General features: G+C 41.6%; 1 protein-coding gene across 3 annotated transcripts in view; it reads right to left on the bottom strand.

Annotated features, from left to right (window-relative positions):
• ANO4 (anoctamin 4) overlaps positions 1-17,322 on the bottom strand; it is a 561,131-nt gene that overhangs the window by 480,194 nt on the left and 63,615 nt on the right. The gene's annotated exons all lie outside the window — the stretch shown is intronic.

Raw genomic sequence — 17,322 nt, 5'->3', positions numbered from 1 at the left:
ATTTTACAGAATAAAATTTCAGGACCTAATGTCTTCACTGGTGAAGTCAACCAAACATTCAAAGAAGATTTAACACCAATCCTTTTCAAACTTTTCCAAAAACCAGAAGAAGAATGAACATTTCTAAATTCAGTTTGTGAAGTTTGCATTACCCAATACCAACACCAGAAGAGGACACTATAATAAAAGAAAATTACATGCGAATATCCCTGATGAACATACATGCAAAAATCTTTAACAAAACACAAACACAATGAATCAAACAGCACATTTAAAGCACCACACACCACAATCAAGTAGGATTTATCTATAGGATGCATGGATGGCTAAATATATACAAATCAATCAATGTGATATACCACATTAACAGAATGAAGGACACAAATCATATGATCATCTCAATAGATGCATATAAAGTATGTGACATGACAAAAATTTCACAATTATAAATTATCATGAATTTATAATTTATCATGGAAATTTATAATTACATGAATTTGTGAATAAAAACTCAACAAGTTAGGGATAAAAGAAATGTATCTCAAAATAAAAAAGGCCATGTAAGACAAGCCAATGCTGACATCATACTCAAAGGAAAACTTCTCCTCTGAGATCCTGAACAACTTAAAAAAGCACTCTCATCACTTCTATTAAATATAACACTAGAAGTCCTAGCCAGAGTAATTAGGTATGAAAAAAAGAACTGTAACGTATTCAAATTAGAAAGGAATTAAATTTTCTGTTTGTAGGTGACATGATATCATATATAGAATACCAACCAAACTCCATTAAGAAACTATAGAATAAACAAATTCAGTAAAGTACAGGATACAAAACCAACATGCAAGAATCTCAGGTGCCTTTCTACACATTAACAAGTAACTATTCAAAACAGAAATCAAGAAAAATTTTTTTATCTATAATTGCTTCAAAAATCAAATGAAATGGAATGGTTAGGAATGACTTTAGCATAGGCCAAAGATCTATATGTTGAAAACAGAACACTGATGAAAGAAATTAAAGATACAAACAAAAAGCTAACACATTTTCATAGATTTGAAGAATTAATATTGCTTAAATGCTCACACTATCCTAAGAAATCTACAGATTCAATGCAATTCTTATCAAAATTCCAATGACTTTTTTTACAAAAATAGAAAACACACACTAAAATTTGTATGGAACCACAAAAGACCCTAAATAGCCAAAGACATCTTGAGAGGTAAAAAAGCTGGAACACCATAATATCTAATTTCAAAATACACCTGAAAACCATAGTAATCAAGACAGTATGGTGCCAGCATCGTGGCATAGTGGGTAAAGCCACTGCCTACAGTGCCAGCATCCCATATAGACACCAGTTTGAGACCCAGCTGCTCCACTTCTGATCCAGCTCTCTCCTATGGCTTAGGAAAGTAGTAGAAGATGGGCTAAGTTCTTGGGTCCCTGCATTCATGTGGGAGACCCAGAAGACACTCCTGCCTCCTGGCTTTAGATTGGCCCAGTTCCAGCTATCATGGCCATTTGGGAAGTAAAACAGTGGATAGAAGACTGACTCACTCTCTCTCACTCTCTCTCTCTCTCTCTCTCTTTCTGCCTCTGCCTTTCTGTAACTCTTTCAAATAAATAAATAAATCTTTAGAAAAAAAGACAGTATGCTATGGTTTGGATATTTATTTGGGTTTTCTCAAAGTCCCATGTGTTAAGTTTGGTTTCAAAGTCTTAAGTTAATAGTATAAGCACTAGGGTGGAGAATATCAGGCCCATAGGCCTTAAAAGGCCCACAAAATCATCTGGTCAGGCCCTGCCAAGCAATCACAAAAGGGACTCAAAATCCAATAAATCTATAAGCAGGCTAAGTTCATAATTTTGTATGTCCTATAAATGATGCTATAAATATTCAAATGGCCCTAGTTAGAAAAAGGTTACTTAGCCCTGTAAAAGGGAATGCAGGCACAACTTAGGACCCTACCAGCTAGTGTAGCCATCCTAATATCAGACAAAATAGACTTTAACACAAAAACTGTTAAAAGAGACAAAGAAGGGCACTATGTAATGATTAAGGGATCAATTCAACAGTAAGATGTAGTTATTATAAACATATATTCACTAATTATAGGGCACCTAGCTATTTAAAAGAAATGTTAGACTCCAATACAATAGTAATGGGGGACTTCAATACTCCTCTTTCAGCAACAGACAGATCAGCCATGCAGAAAATCAGCAAGGAAACAGATTTAATTGACACTATAGAGCAAATGGACCTAACAGATATCTACAGAACTTTTCATCCTGCATTTCCAAAATATACATTCTTCTCAGCAGTGCATGGAACTTTATCAAGGATCGATCATGTACTAGGCCAAAAAATGAGTCTCAGCAAATTCAAAAAAATCAAAATCATACCATGCATCTTCTTTGTGCAAAATGGAATGAAGCTGGAAATCAGCAACTTCAGATTCTCTAGAACATATGCAAACAGATGGAGACTGAACATGCTCCTGAATGAACAGTGAATTATAGAAGAAATTAAAAGAGAAATCAAAATATTTCTGGAAACAAAGGAAAGTTTATTTCAATAGGTGTCAACATCAAGACATTGGAAAGGCACCAAATAAATGAGTTATCAATGTATCTCAAGGATCTAGAAAAACAGCAAACCAAACCCAAAACTAACAGGAGTAAAAAAAATAATTAAAATTAGAGGAGAAATAAAAACAAAATTGAAGCCAAAAAAATACAAAAGATCAGTGAAACAAAGAGCTGCATTTAAAAAAAAAATAAAATGGATACAACACTGGCCCAACTAACCAAAAAAAAAAAAAAAAAAAACAAAAAAAACAAAAAACAATAAAATTAGAGATTAAAAAGGAAAGGTAACAACATATACCACAGAAATAAAAAGAATGCCTACAAACTGGGAAACCTAGAAGAAATGTATAGATTCTTGGGCACATACAACCTACCTAAACTGAGCCATGAAGACATAGAAAACAAACAGATTACCACGATGGAAAGTGAATCAGTAATAAAGAACATCCCAACAAAAAAAAAGCCCAGGACATGACGGCTTCACTGCTGAATTCTACCAGACATTTAAAGAACTAACTTCACTTCTCAAGTTATTCAAAACAATCGTAAGGGAGGGAATCCTCCCAACTTCTTTCTATAAAGCCAACATCGCCTTAATTCCTAAGCCTGAAACAGATACAACAGAGAAAGAGAGCTACAGACCAATTTCCCTGATAAACATAAACACAAAAAGCCTCAACAAAATTCTAGCCAATTGAATCCAACAAAAAGATCATTCACCCGGACCAAGTGGGATTTATTCCTGATATGCAAGGTGGTTCAACATTCACAAAATAAATCAATGTGATGCATCACATTAACAAACTACTGAACAAAAACCATATGATTATCTCAGTAGATGCAGAGAAAACATCTGATAAAATACAACACCCTTTCATGATGAAAACTCTAAGCAAACTGGGTATAGAAGGAACATTCCTCAACACAATCAAGGCAATTTATGATGAAGACATGGCCAGCATCCTATTGAATGGGAAAAAGTTGGAAGCATTCCTACTAAGTACAGGAACCAGACAAGGATGCCCACTCTCACCACAGCTATTCAATATAGTCCTGGAAGTTTTAGCCAGAGCCATTAGACAAAAAAGAAATCAAAGGGATTCAACTTGGGAATGAGGAAGTCAAACTATCCCTATTTGCAGATGACATTATTCTATATATAGGGGATCCAAAAGACTCCACCAAGAGACTACTGGAACTCATAGAAGAGTTTGGTTAAAGTAGAAGGATATAAAACCAATACTCAAAAATCAACACTCCGTATACACAGAAAATGCCAAGGCTGAGACTGAACTTCTAATATCAATCTCATTCACAATAGCAACAAAAAAAAATCAAATACCTTGGAATAAATTCAACAAAGGATGTCAAAGCTCTCATTGATGAGAATTACAAAACATTAAAGAAAGAAATAAAAGAAGATACCAAAAAAAATGAAAAAATCTTCCATGTTCATGGATTGGAAGAATCAATACCATCAAAATGTCTATTCTTCTGAAAGCAATTTACAGCTTCAATGTTATAACAATCAAGATACCAAAGGTGTTCCCCTCAGATTTAGAGAAAATGATACTGAAATTCACATGGGAACACAGGAGACCTCGAATAGCCAAAGCAATCTCATACAACAAAAACAAAGCCAGAGGCATGACAATACCAGATTTCAAGACATATTACAAGACAGTTATAATCAAAACAGCCTGTACTGGCACAAAAAGAAATGGATAGACCAATGGAACAGAATAAAAACACCAGAAATCAATCCAAGCATCTATAACCAACTTATATTTGACCAAGGTGCTGAAACCAATCCCTAGAGCAAGGACAGTCTCTTCAACAAATGGTGCTGGGAAAACTGAATTTCCACAACAAGCAGAAATATAAAGCAAGACCCCTACCTTACACCTTACATGAAAATTAATTCAAAATGAATTAAAGATCTAAATCTATGACCTGATACCATCAAATTACTAGAGAACTTTGAGGAAACCCTTCAAAATATCGGCGACAGGCAAAGAGTTCTTGGAAAAGACCCCAGGGGCATAGGCAATCAAAGCAAAAATCAACAAATGGGATTACATTACTGCAAAATAAACACTCAGAAAGTGAAGAGGCAAATGACAGGATGGGAGAAATTATTTGCAAACAATGCAGCTGATAAAGGATTAATAACCAGAATATATAAAAAGATCAAGAAACTTCATAACAACAAAACAAAGAACCCAGTTAAGAAATGGGCAAAGGACTTAAACAGGCATTTTTCAAAAAGAGGAAATCCAATGGCCAACAGACACATGAAAAAAATGTTCAGGATCACCAGCCATCTGGGAAGTGCAAATCAAAACCACAATGAGGTTTCACCTCACCCCAGTTAGGATGGCTTTCATACAGAAATCAATAGACAACAAATGCTGGCGATGATGTGGGGAAAAAGGTACCCTAATCCATCATTGGTGGGAATGTAACCTGGTAAAACCTCTATGGACATCAGTTTGGAGATACCTCAGAAATCTGAATATATAGACCTACCATATGACTCAACCATCCCACAGCTGGGAATTTACCCAAGGGAAATGAAATCAGCAAATGAAAGAGTTATCTGCACCCTCATGTTTATTGTACCTCAATTCACAATAGCTAAGACATGGAATCAACCTAAATGCCCATCAACTGAAGACTGTATAAAGAAATTATGGGATATATACTCTATAAAATACTATACAGCAGTTAAAAAAAATGAACCCCAGTCACTTAAAACAAAATGGATGAATCTGGAAAACATACTTCGTGAAATAAACCAGTCCCAGTGGTACAAATACCACATGTTCTCCCTGACCTGTGATAATATAACACCTCAAAGGAAATCTGTAGAAGTGAAATTGACACTTTGAGAAGCAAGGACTTGAATAGCCTTTGTCTTGCTTGTTGAGGAATAGTGGGTTTTTCTGTTTGTTTGTTTTTTTCTTAATGGAGAATAGGACTGGGGATGGGAGAGGGAGTAAGAGGTGGGATGGGGTTGGGAGGGTGGGTATGACCGAAGAATCACTATATTCCTAAAGTTGTACTTATGAAATTTGTATTCATTATATCAATGGTTACTTTGGAAAAAAAGTTCCTGGAGAATGGAATTAAAGATTAGGGGTGGGCATTTTATCTAGCAGCTAAGATGCCCACGTCTCTTGTTGGAAGGCCTGGGTTCAAATCTAGCTCCACTCCTGATTCTGGCTTCCTGCTGGAACACACCTGGGAGGCAGCAGTGATGGCTCAAGTGCCTGGGTCCCTGCCACCCACATGGGAGATCGATTGTGCTCCTGACTCCAGGCTTTCATCTGACCTAACCCTGAATATTGTGAGAATTTGGGGAGTGAACCAGCAGAAGGGAGCTCTGTCTGACACTCAGATAATAAAAGATAAAAGATAAGTTTGTTTTTGTGCAAGAAAATAAAAGGGAATGCAAACTTAATCCATTTATGGTATTCAGAGGTGAGGCCTTTGAAAAGTAATTAAATTGGATTAGACTGTTAGGTTACAGCCCCCAGGAACAACTCTTGGTGGCTTTAGGAAGAGAGGCAAAGACAGATACACACTCTTTCTTGCCATGTGATGCTCTGTCCTGCCTCAGAACTCTGCCAGGAAGAACACCATCGCCAGATGTCAAACAATGGGGTCATCTTATCTTGGCCTGTGAATCTAAAATTCTGAGTCAAAATAAACCTCCATCTTCCTAAGTAGCTTCCCTCAGGTATTTCACTCTGACAAAAAGCTAATGCAAGCAAAAAAACCTGATGAATAGACCAAGGGAACAGAATAAAGATCCCAGAAACAAATTAGTGCACTGATGGTCAACTGATCTTTGACAAAATTATCAAGAACACACAGCTGGGAAAGGGTAGTCTCTGCCGTAAATGGTCTTGGGAAGAATGGATACATACACTCAGAGGATGAAACTGCCATTATCTCACACCACATGCAAAATCAGCTCAAAGACCTAACACAAGACTTGGAACTGTTAAGCTGGCAGAAAAAAAACACATAGGACAAAAGCACCTTGACACTGGTTTGGGCAATGTTATTTTGGATAGGATCCCAAAATCATAAGAAATAAAAGCAAAAATGGGATTGTATCAAGATAAGAAGCATTTTCGTTACAAAGGAAACAATCAATATAGTGAAGAGAAAGCTTAAGAATAGCAGAATGTATTTGCAACCATGTATCTGATAAGGGGATAATATTCAAGATTTATAAGGAACTCAGACAATTCAACAACAAAAAGACAAATAACCTGATTAAAACATTGGCAATGAATCTGGATAGACAGTTCTCAAAAGGATACGTGCAAATACCAACAGTTATATGAAAAAAATTCAATACCACAAATCATCACAGAAATGCAAATTAAAATCCCAATGAGACATCACTTCATATCTGTTAAAATGGCTACTTTAGAAAAGATGAAAGTTAACATATTGGTAAAAATATAGAGAAAAGAAATCCCTGTACACTGTTGGTAGGAGTGTAAATTGATGCAGCCACTATGAAAACAGTATGGAAGCTCTTCAAAAAATTGAAAATGGAACTACCATATGATCAAGCAATACTACCTTTGGGGATATATATCCAAAGAAAATTAAATCAGTATGTTGAAGAGATAGCTGCACTCCCATATTCATTGCAGCATGGTTCACAATAGCCAAAATATAAAATCAACCTAAGTGTCCATCAACAGATGAATAAACAAAATGCGGTATGAAATAGAATATTCAGCCTTAAAGAAGGAAATTGTCATCGGCAACAACATAGAGGAACCTGGAAGATATTATGCTAAGTGAAAATGCCAGGCACAGAAAACCAAATACTGCATGATCTCTCTTATACATGTGATCTTTAAAAGTTAAACTCACAGAAAAATACTATTGACAGGAGCTGGGGGTGGGGAGGAGAAAGAGTAGACAATGGAGGAGATTTTTGGTCAAAAGGTAAAATGTATCAGCCAGAATGAATAAATTCTAGAGATCTATTACACAGCATGGTGACATTAGTTAAGTCCTGTATAACTGAAAATTACTGAGTAGATTTTGTATGTTCTAATTCCCCCAAAATGATAATTATGTGAGATGAAGAATATTAATTTAGCTTAGTTGTGGGAATCATTTCACAATGTCTACATTTTTTGGGATGCCACATTGCACATTGTTAATATATATACTTTTGGGCCGGCGCCGTGGCTCAATAGGCTAATCCTCCACCTTGCGGCGCCGGCACACCGGGTTCTAGTCCCGGTCGGGGCGCCGGATTCTGTCCCGGTTGCCCCTCTTCCAGGCCAGCTCTCTGCTATGGCCAGGGAGTGCAGTGGAGGATGGCCCAGGTGCTTGGGCCCTGCACCCCATGGGAGACCAGGAAAAGCACCTGGCTCCTGGCTCCTGCCATCGGATCAGCGCGGTGCGCCGGCTGCAGCGGCGGCCATTGGAGGGTGAACCAACGGCAAAGGAAGACCTTTCTCTCTCTGTCTCTCTCTCTCACTGTCCACTCTGCCTATCAAAAAAAAAAAAAAAAAAAAAAAAAAAAAAAAAAAAAAAAAAACAATATATATACTTTTGTCAATTATATCGCAATAATGCTGTACAGGACCGGCGCCACGGCTCACTAGGCTAATCCTCCACCTGTGGCACCGGCACCCTGGGTTCTGGTCCTTGTTGGGGCACCAGTTCTGTCCTGGTGGCTCCTCTTCCAGTCCACCTCTCTGCTGTGGCCCAGGAAGGCAGTGGAGCATAGCCCAAGTGCTTGGGCCCTGCACCTGCATGGGAGACCAGGAGGAAGCACCTGGCTCCTGGCTTCAGATCGGCGCAGTGCACTGGCCATAGTAGCCATTTGGGGGGTGAACCAACGGAAAAGGAAGACCTTTCTCTCTGTCTCTAACTCCACCTGTCAAAAAAAATAATAATGCTGTACAAAAAACTGTTTAATATACTATTATGAGAACAGAAATAAAAGTGTACCATCAGAATCATAACTTTTCAGTGGGTTTCAAAGAATTTATACTCTCCATTACCTTCATTCCTCCCATCATACAAATGCATACAATACAAAGCACTGAGAACTTATCAATGATCCCCCAGGATCTGATTTTATCCTTGTGTCCTGGTGGAAAGGTGAAGAGAAGAGAAAGACTTTGTTATTCCTAGATGAACACTATGTCAGGATTCATGTTTCCATTGCCACAATTCCGCAAGATCTCAAGTAGCATGTAACTTGGCATTCCTCAATTCAGAGCTTCAATATATCCTCCTACAGTCATTTTTTTGTACAGTTTCATTGTATTAACCACAATCAAGCTTATAGCACAAAAATGCTACTCAAAGGCAGCTGAAGTTCACTGCAACAGGGTATTATTGGAGTAAACTACATAGGTTTGTCCAAGATTCTCTGAAAAGTCAGCTATGGAACTAGAACATATTCATGAACTAGAAGCAAAGTCCTGAATTTTTCTTAGTTCCCCTCCACAAAAAGGTTAACTTTGCTGTTCCTGCAAGACCTCCACATAGTGCTCAAACCTCATAGTATTAGGAAAACTGGGGGTTTTGCCAAAATTTCATTCCATCTCAGTTCATTTCTTTAATAAAGCAATCTGACATTTTTACTCACTTTAATCAGCGTCCTTCTCAGAACACATTCTCCATGCAAAATCCTTACAGCTATAATAACAGCAAATCAAGCAAGCACTGCCATTAACTCACCCATAATCACCAAAGGTTCCTGGACTCACCTCTTGTCACTCTCAAATAAGAGTGCGACCAATACTATTAATTTTTACTTTATACATAATCATCACTATTTCTTCCAGAACACATTTTTGATTGAATGATGCCCCAAGGAAACATACGAACAAAATGGCCACCTTTATCCTAGCTGTCAATGGTTGTCAGGCAGTTTTGTACAGTTAAATTCAGTCCACAGCTAAATGTATTAGCTCTCCTTGGAGGCCTCTGTTAACCAAATATGACCCCAATCTTTGCTGCTTCTCTTTGAGATGCATAAGAGGTAGCCCTCAATTTAGGTAAAAAAGTAAAAGTGATATATAGGCTTTTTTAAAAAACTTAGAAATTTTCCAGTTACTAAAAGCAGTGTGTACTTGGTTTTTATCACCAGGACACTGTAGCTCTGAACTTGGCATGTGCTAAATAAAAGGGAATTGATGAATGAGAGGAAGAAACAGGCTTTTAAGTGGTACAAAATTCAAGGCCAGCTCAGAAAAGCCCAGAGTCCTAAAATCAAGCACCCAGGCCCATGTGACCTGAGGATATAACATGCTAGATATCAGCTACAGCCCCTGTCACAGGGCTGGAAGAGGGTCCCGTGAGCTCCAACAAGAGCAACCCCAACTTTGGGTGTTGGGTGTTAGTAAATGGATGACCATGGGTAGAAAGGGAATAACATGGAAGGAGCTGGGAAGCAGGACACGCAAGTGGAGCTCAGCTGCACAGCAAACACCCACCGGTCACTTGTTCCTTAGGGTGAATTAGCTGTGTGTGCTTAGCCTTTCTCCTGGGTGGAAATATGCCCATTTCATTTCTATCACAGCTGTCCTTCTTCAAAGAACAATGCTGACCTACTGGAATCTGTTGCAGAGTATTATCCACAGGCTTCTAGGGTGATGGTGCTGCTTCCAGGCCTGTGGGATTCTGGTCAGTAGCTACAGACTCTTCTGGTCATGTGGATTCCAGAAAAACTAAGCTCTGATGTTAACAGCAAATCTAAGTTGCGCAACTAGTCCCTCCCAGTGTTGCACACTACACTAAGTATGCCACAGGCAGAAGGCATGTCTTAAATGAACCTCATTTTTACAGTCAGATACACCTGGCTTGAATCCTTGCTTGATGATTATGTATAAAGTAAAAAGTACAAGTTATCTAACCTCATTGAAACTTAAGATTCCTCATGGCCGGCACTGCGGCTCAATAGGCTAATCCTCCACCTGCAGCACCAGCACACCGGGTTCTAGTCCCGGTTGGGGCACCGGGATTCTGTCCCGGTTGCCCCTCTTCCAGGCCAGCTCTCTGCTGTGGCCCGGGAGTGCAGTGGAGGATGGCTCAAGTGCTTAGGTCCTGCACCCCAGGGGAGACCAGGAGAAGCACCTGGCTCCTGCCTTTGGATCAGCGCGGGGCGCTGGCCGCTGGCCGCAGCGTGCCGGCTGCGGCGGCCATTGGAGGGTGAACCAACGGCAAAGGAAGACCTTTCTCTCTGTCTCTCTCACTGTCCACTCTGCCTGTCAAAAAATAAAAAAAAAAAAAGATTCCTCATTACTAAAATGAAAGCAATATCTAACACAGTATTCAAAAAGCTATTCTGAAGATTCAATGAGATAACTGACTTATATGACAAATACTCACTGGGTGTCTACTATGTCCTGGGTATTTGTTAGTACTGGGCACTCAGCAGCGAACAAAACAAGAACTCCCTGCCTTCCAGCCCACTTGGACTCTGCATTCTAACGGACTGGAGTTTTTCCCCCTCCTCTCACCCCTTAGCATCATCCATGGCACAGAGTGGATATTTAGGACATGTCCATTCCAGAACTTTCCCACCTTCTTTCTCTAGGGCTTAACTCAGAGAGAAATTAAGGAGCAGAGCACAGAACCTACCTGCACTTTTTTCTGTTGAAAAGTGTCACCCCATGTTTTTCACTTGGGAAGAGGTGATCTATTCAAAACTTGCCATTCTCCTTCCATCTCCACTTGGGTGAACACCTGTCAGTGGCTGCTCTACTGGCTCAAATGGTGCCTGAAGTGGCTGTTACCCAGGCCTGGTTAAAAGTGCACAGGGGAGCATTTTTCAACTTGGGCCATGTGTTCCAAATAGCTCTGTCTGGGGAAAAGCTGACATTTTCACTTCCATACACCAAACACCTGCACCTACCTCTCAATTAGCTCCAAAATCTAGTGGCTTTGCAACTGAGCCCTGAAAATCCCAACATCTAGAATCACCCGAAGAGCATGCAATCCCTTATAAAAATGACATGGGAGGCCGGCGCCATGGCTCACTAGGCTAATCCTCCGCCTAGCGGCACCAGCACACCGGGTTCTAGTCCTGGTTGGGGTGCTGGATTCTGTCCCAGTTGCCCCTCTTCCAGGCCAGCTCTCTGCTGTGGCCAGGGAGTGCAGTGGAGGATGGCCCAAGTGCTTGGGCCCTGCACCCCATGGGAGACCAGGAGAAGCACCTGGCTCCTGCCTTCAGATCAGCGCGGTGCGCCGGCTGCTGCGCACCGGCCGCGGCAGCCATTGGAGGGTGAACCAACGGCAAAGGAAGACCTTTCTCTCTGTCTCTCTCTCTCTCTCACTGTCCAGTCTGCCTGTCAAAAAAAAAAAAAAATGATGGGAGTAGTCAGGAATGGAATATTCTCATTAAGGGAACTTTGCAAGGCTTCTATCCCTTTGCTTACAACCCCTCTCCCCTGCTAATGGGTAATAAAGCTTCTGGTTGTTTAGTGAAGAGGAAGCAAGGACACTGGGAGCCTGGGTGGCCATAGCTTCTTCACGATGAATTCTAGGGAAGGAATGCCAGGAAGCAGAGAGAGGAAAGCTTTGGAGACAGAAGGAGAGCTCAGAGCTTCTGAGAAATGAGAACCAAGGAAAGTAGGATTGAATCATGGACAAAAGAGTGAAGATGCAGGGGCCTGAGCAGGCTTGTTTGTAAGCTGGGTACTTGGCTAACACCCAAGAACTTGGATTTGAGAGTGTTCTTGCTGATCTCTGCCTGACAGAATGGCACCGTGCCTAAACAGGCTGTTCAAGCCATAGAGTTTATGCTGAACACTCACTGCATGTCAGTTTCCTTCTGGGGGTCAGAGATTTTGGTACATGCTAGGCTGAGGTGCCTACATGGCAAATTAAATCCCTAGGTGCTAAGTCTTTAACAAGCCTTCCTGGTAGACAACATTTCACATGTGCTGTCACTGATGCTGGAAGAACTGAATTCAGCATGCACGTAGGTTCCTCCCAACTTGGCCCCATACTTCTTTTTAAGATTTATTTATTTGAAAGTCGTAGTTACAGAGAGAAAGGAGCGGTAGAGAGAGAGAAGTTTTCCATCCACTGGTTCACTCCCCAAATAGCCACAACAGCCATAGCTGAGCCAAACCAAAGCCAGAAGCTTCTTTCAGGTCTCCTACGTGGGTGCAGGGGCCCAAGGACTTGGGTCATTTTCTACTGCTTTCCAAGGCCATAGCAGAGTGCTGGGTCAGAAGCAGAGCAGCCGGGACTTGAACCGGCACCTACATGGGATGCTGGCACTGCAGGTGGCGGCTTTACCTGCTACGCACAGCACCGGACAGCCCCACACATCTTTCCTTGAAACACTGCTGTGTTTTGTCCTCTGTTTTGATCAATTTTAGTTGCAAGTATGACTGTGTGCTGAGTCCTGTGAGTCCTGCCAACTAATCATCAAAGCTGGAGATGGTTTTAGGAATCCCCAAAGCTAAGAACACACTGGAAGTCAACCCAAGGACACCTGGGACAAATGCAGCCAAGAGTTGTGGTTGCCTTCTGAGAGGACACTTGCCTCCCATGCTACGAGAATTTGGCTTTTACTTGGACTGGGAACAGACTACAGTAAGGAGCTGGAAATGAGTTATTGGAATATAAGGCACTGCCAAGGTGGGCTTGGCTATTAGCAGCCAGAAAGCCACAAGGAAGGCCCTAGCAACCAAAAGAGCAGGAGAGAGAACGCACAAGAAGAAGGGAGAGACCCAGGAAAAGAAGCAGAAGAGAGCCTAACTCAAAATCAGCCTGAGTCTCCTTTGCTCCAGAAAAGACCAGGTTCCATCTCAATGGGTTTCTGCACCTGACTCCACTGTCCAAAGCAGCCCAGAGGGGAAAGTGCAGAGGAAATGAGGAAAGACGAGCCAGCTTGAGTACTTTGCAGTCCCCACCTCACCTCTTGGGGGCTGCCCCGTGGTGGTGTATACAGGTCCTCCACCGTGCTCTGCAGAATGATAAAGAAGTGCCAAGCTGACATGGTTTAACAAAAAACAACTTCAGGCTGCTAGACAGGAGCCCACCTGAACATCTTAAAAGATGACTAGAGGCCAAAGGTCCTTTGGCAGGACTACCCTGTGTGAAATCATTGAAATCTGTGTATGTTTAAGAGGTGCAGGAGACGCCTTAGAGATGACTCAGTACTCCTCACTTTAAACCAGAGAGGTCAAGGACCTTATTCAGAATCACATAGCCAGTTCATGACCAGTGCCCTCTCCACCACCCTATGTTAAGAGAAATGAGCTACAATTTTAGGAGAACTCCAGGGTATAGTCACATAGGTATCAGCTGTTGGACTTTGGGGAGGACACTTTACTATCTCCACTCTCTTTTCCTTGGCTGTCAAACAAAGATGATGACTCCTATGCAGATGACTGCTGGTATTGAGGGAACACAGAAAACACAGAACCCAGAGCAGAATAGGTACCAGTAAACATTAGCCACCTATCTTCTCCCTGAATGCCACTCCAGCTGGCCTCCTCCAAAGCCTGAAGCAGCTTTGCAAACCTTTGGGAACAAGACTTTGTCACACAAGGATACAGGCAATGAAGTAACAACGCAAAAGACATGCATGCGAATGGTAAGACCCAAGTTCAGAATAGCAGCTACCTCTGAGGGGAGAGGGACAGGCCACAGGGACCTAAACTGCATCAATAATGTTTGATGTCTTCAGGAGAGTGGCAGATGCATGTGCTGCCATCATATTTTCATGCCTTCTCATATCTGAAATATTTCATAATAAAATGTCTAAAGAAACAAATCAAAATAAAACCTTGGGAAAATTGGTACATATGACAATAGTCTTTATATATAGACTTTATATGGGAGAGAAAAAAAAAAACAGGAAAGCAATGGGAGTGTGGGAAACCACCCCAGGAGGACAGTCCCAGGGAAGGGTCCTGGAGAGCCATCCCATGTTCATGAATTCCTTGGTGAGATGAACTCAAGGAGGGCACATCATGACCTTGGCCTCTATCTCAGCTTCCCTGGCCCTCCTAGGAAGTGAATAAAGAAACAGGAAACATAGTTGTATTTACACTTCCTCTCAGCCTTTAGGTTCAGCATGTGGGTGCTCTAAGTCCAGGGAAGGAGGAAGCCGTGTAGCTCCTGCCCAGCAGCCATGTTGAGGGGTGTCTCAGGCCTTGACCAAGTCAGCTCAGCCACAGTGACTGCAGAACTCTAACCACTAGCTTTGTTTAGGCGTTGCCGACAGCCCTGTGAACATAGGAAAGGGGAAGGATAAGGAGAGAAAAATAACTGACCCAAGACAGAGGACACAATCATTAATTCACTCTCCCCTGATTTTCTGGTTGCAACCATGATAAGAAAGCTCAAGTTTAGTCTGTTCTTCACCAGATAAAGATACATAAAGTAGATGTTTAATCAGTACATGTAATGAAAGATATGCTCCCACCATACATAAATACTCATTTGTTGAGGGACTGAGGACTAACATAATTGAAAGGATGTGTGATTTGGCATCGGAAGAACTGAAGTTGAGAATCTGTCCCAATATGTCTCTGAGCAAAACACTTACCATTTCAAGGTTTCCATGTTGTCAAACAAGGATGCAAATACCTATTTATAATGGGTTGAAGAGAAGCCCCAAAATATATGCCCACCAGAGACCTCAAGAAGGGACCTTATTTGAAACAGTAATCTTTGCAGATGTAATTCAAGGTTACAGATTATGAGATGGGATTATTCTGGATTAGGATGAGTCCCAAATCCAAAGAGGTGTTCTCACAAAAGACAGAAAAGGGGAAAGCTTACAGAAACACAGAGAAGCCATGCGAAGACAGAGGCAGTCACAAACCGAGAAATTTTTAGAGCCACGAGAAGCTAGAAGAAGGGATTCTTCCCCAGAGTCCTCAGGTGGAGCAAACCTTGTTGACTTCTTGATTTCAAACTTCCAGCCTTCAAAACTGATAATGAATCCATGTCTGTGCTTCCTGTTCCAAGTTTGTGATAATTCATGACATCAGCCCCAGGAGACTCACACACTAATTTTACAGTCAATGTAAGCATCAACTAAGATCACATGCGTAAGAAAAGCATACACTGAGCCATTTAAAGTGATAAAAGTGGTAGCCGTCAATTATGGAGTCATGGAGTTTTGAAAGGTAACGTGTCTCCTTTCAGGAACCAAATTCTAGACCTGTACCTAAGGGTAAGTCCCCAGCAGCTCTCTCCAGAGAAAACACAATGATGGTGACTGGCACTGAGGAGTTTCCTTGCCTTGCTGACTCTAGACTGCCTCACTCCACTTGCATTTGTACCTTTGAGGAAGATTCAAGTGTCAGCTAGTGCAGAAGGTGCCCCTCTGTTCCCAGGCATTGATCACATGATGTGCTTTACACACTGAGGCTACCATCTGCACTAACTCACATCCAAGTACAGTTCAGTGTCAGCCTGACATTAATCCTGAATGACCCAAACTGAGGGCAGGTCATTCTGAGGGCAGAGTCTTTCCCTGAATGCTGTGATGCTGGAACAGAGCACTGCAGGGCAGACGGGCTTTGCTGGAGAAGGAAGGGCCACTGCAGGGCTCTCTCCCTCCAACCTCTAACCCCAAGAGCCTTGTTTGGGATATTGCTCGGTACGATATGATTTCTGCGATACTTCTGACCTTTAAGGATAGTCTTTTTTGTTTGTTTTTAAAGATTTATTTTATCTATTTGAAAGAGTTACAGAGAGAGGTAGAGGCAGAGAGAGAGGTCTTCCATCCACTGGTTCACTCCCCAGATGGCCACAATAGCCGTAGCTGTGCTGATCCAGAGCCAGGAGCCAGGAGCCTTCTCCGGGTCTCCCACGTGGGTGCAGGGGCCCAAAGACTTGGGCCATCTTCTGCTGCTTTCCCAGGACACAGCAGAAAGCTGGATCAGAAGAGGAGCAGCCGGGACTAGAACTGGCACCCATATGGGATGCCTGTGCTTCAGGACAGGGCTTTAACCCACTGCACCACAGTGCCAGCCCCAGAATAGTCTTTTAAGTACTGAAATTAAATTTTTTAAATATTAAAATCCACAGTCCTTGGAAAATAGATACAAATGGAACAGAGTAGGGGGCAAAATATGTAAAAGTTGCCTAGATGTCACAGGGATGGCAGAAACCATAAAGAAAAAGTGAACATATGAGCAAAATGGGACAATCATCCTTGATGACTTTGATGATAACAGACTCCACAGAAATGCTTGTATGGAGTGTTAATTCATATCCTAGCTGCTCCACTTCTCATCCAGCTCCCTGCTAATGGTCTGGGGAAAGCAGTGGAAGACGGCCCATGTGTTTGGGCCCCTGCCACCCATGCCGAAGACCTGGATGAAACTCCTGGCTTCCACCTGGCCCAGCCCCAGCCATTGTGACTTTCTGGGGAGTGAACCAACAAACAGAAGATCTCTATCTCTCCCTTTCTTTGTGCAACTCTTACTTTCAAATAAATACATAAATCTTTTTAAAAAATGCTTCCGTGAAAGTCGGTATTATTCCCATTTTATCAGTGAGAACAAAGCAGGAGACAGGTTGGCAGTCTATCCAGCTCAAATCCCCACACATCAGGAATTAATGGGTGAGTGGACTCAAGGGCTTTCAAAAGTTTCCTCCAATTTGAAATTCACCTTTTTGCATGCAAAACCTGCAGTGGATCCACCCTCCATAAGGCTCTTGGCAAAGAAAGGAACCTATGTAGGAGTCATCAGA

The sequence above is a fragment of the Oryctolagus cuniculus genome, chromosome 11, assembly GCF_964237555.1.
Source record: "Oryctolagus cuniculus chromosome 11, mOryCun1.1, whole genome shotgun sequence".
Classification (NCBI taxonomy): Eukaryota; Metazoa; Chordata; class Mammalia; order Lagomorpha; family Leporidae; genus Oryctolagus; species Oryctolagus cuniculus.
This window is presented reverse-complemented; position numbering and strand designations above follow the sequence as displayed.